The sequence below is a fragment of the Arachis ipaensis genome, chromosome B7 (assembly GCF_059453495.1).
Source record: "Arachis ipaensis isolate K30076 ecotype BB chromosome B7, ASM5945349v1, whole genome shotgun sequence".
Classification (NCBI taxonomy): Eukaryota; Viridiplantae; Streptophyta; class Magnoliopsida; order Fabales; family Fabaceae; genus Arachis; species Arachis ipaensis.
Window position 1 is genome coordinate 53245001 of NC_142442.1, and position 2500 is coordinate 53247500.

Genomic DNA, 2500 nt, shown 5'->3' on the forward strand with positions numbered 1-2500 from the left:
ACGCGTACCCCATCACGGTGACCAGGCATAGTGACTGGTCAGTTGCAGGGGACGGACCCGACGCTGTGCGCGCTGCAACGGATGCTGGTGACGTTGCAACGGAAGCTGGGGGCGTTGCAGCGGAAGCTGGGGGCGTTGCAGCGGAGGCAGGTCGTGTTGCAACGGATGCTGGGGTCGTTGCAACGGATGCTGCGCGCGTTGCAACGTTGGCTGGGGGCGTTGCAGCGGAGGCAGGTCGCGTTGCGACGTTGGCTGGGGGCGTTGCAACGGAGGCAGGTCGCTTTGCAACGGATGCTGGGATCGTTGCAACGGAAGCTGGGGGCATTGCAACGTTGGCTGGGGGCGTTGCAACGGATGCCGAGCGCGTTGCAACGTTGGCTGGTGACGTTGCAACGGAGGCAGGGCGCGTTGCAACGGATGCTGGTGACGTTGCAACGGAGGCAGGGCGCGTTGCAACGTTGGCTGGGGGCGTTGCAACGGAGGCAGGTCGCGTTGCCACGGTTGCTGGTGACGTTGCAACGGAGGCAGGGCGCGTTGCAACGTTGGCTGGGAGCGTTGCAACGGATGCTGGTGACGTTGCAACGGAGGCAGGGCGCGTTGCAACGTTGGCTGGGGGCGTCGCAACGGAGGCAGGTCGCGTTGCCACGGTTGCTGGTGACGTTGCAACGGAGGCAGGGCGTGTTGCAACGTTGGCTGGGGGCGTTGCAACGTTGGCTGGGGGCAGTGCAACGGATGCTGGGGTCGGTGCAACGTTGGCCGTGCGCGTTGCAACAGAGGCAGGGCGCGTTGCAACGGATGCTGGTGACGTTGCAACGGAGGCAGGGCGCGTTGCAACGTTGGCTGGGAGCGTTGCAACGGAGGCAGGGCGCGTTGCAACGTTGGCTGGGGGCGTTGCAACGGATGCTGGGGACGGTGCAACGTTGGCTGGGCGCGTTGCAACGGAGGCAGGGTGCGTTGCAACGGATGCTGGGTTAGGTGCATCGTTGGCTGGTTTCGTTGCAACGGAGGCACCCGCCGTTGCAACGATGGCTCGGAGCGTTGCAACGAAGGAGCCAAATTTTCGACCTCTAGAGCACTTTCCTTGAGTATGTCTCCTCACGGAAAAGGACGTCTACCCGTGGCACTTTGGTAATGGCTCGGCAGCCTATTATAGGGGGGAGGGGTGTCGTGATGCTGAAACTCGAGTTGCCCAAAGGCTTGCTGGGCGCAATGCCAGCAAGATGCACGTTGCCTTGCCATCCCCTAGGCACACTAGCAAGCACGTTGTGGTTGTGGTGTGCCGCCGGGCTCCCCCGCCCCCCACGGAGGCACCCGCCGTTGCAACGATGGCTCGGAGCGTTGCAATGGAGGAGCCAAATTTTCATATCTCAGAATTGGCTCGTGCATTTTTCGTGAAATTTTGAGGGAACCTTGGTAATATTATGTGAAGGCTGCACAAAAAAATCCAGGTCAAAAATCGCACGTTTGCTCCGTTTTTCATTTTTTTTGAATTTCCGGCTTTCCGGGCGGTAAAAAAATCGGCAAAAAAAATCGGCACGGTGTAAATTCACCAAATTTGGGGGATGGAAAGATCTTATTTTTCTAGAGGTTGTTGCAAAAAACGGCGTCAAAATTCGACCTCTAGAGCACTTTCCTTGAGTATGTCTCCTCACGGAAAAGGACGTCTACCCGTGGCACCTTGGTAATGGCTCGGCAGCCTATTATAGGGGGGAGGGGTGTCGTGATGCTGAAACTCGAGTTGCCCAAAGGCTTGCTGGGCGCAATGCCAGCAAGATGCACGTTGCCTTGCCATCCCCTAGGCACACTAGCAAGCACGTTGTGGTTGTGGTGTGCCGCCGGGCTCCCCCGCCCCCCACGGAGGCACCCGCCGTTGCAACGATGGCTCGGAGCGTTGCAACGGAGGAGCCAAATTTTCATATCTCAGAATTGGCTCGTGCATTTTTCGTGAAATTTTGAGGGAACCTTGGTAATATTATGTGAAGGCTGCACAAAAAAATCCAGGTCAAAAATCGCAGGTTTTCTCCGTTTTTCATTTTTTTTGAATTTCCGGCATTCCGGGCGGTAAAAAAATCGTCAAAAAAAATCGGCACGGTGTAAATTCACCAAATTTGGAGGATGGAAAGTTCTTATTTTTCTAGAGGTTGTTGCAAAAAACGGCGTCAAAATTCGACCTCTAGAGCACTTTCCTTTAGTATGTCTCCTCACGGAAAAGGACGTCTACCCGTGGCACTTTGGTAATGGCTCGGCAGCCTATTATAGGGGGGAGGGGAGTCGTGATGCTGAAACTCGAGTTGCCCAAAGGCTTGCTGGGCGCAATGCCAGCCAGATGCACGTTGCCTTGCCATCCCCTAGGCACACTAGCAAGCACGTTGTGGTTGTGGTGTGCCGCCGGGCTCCCCCGCCCCCCACGGAGGCACCCGCCGTTGCAACGATGGCTCGGAGCGTTGCAACGGAGGAGCCAAATTTTCATATCTCAGAATTGGCTCGTGCATTTTTCGTG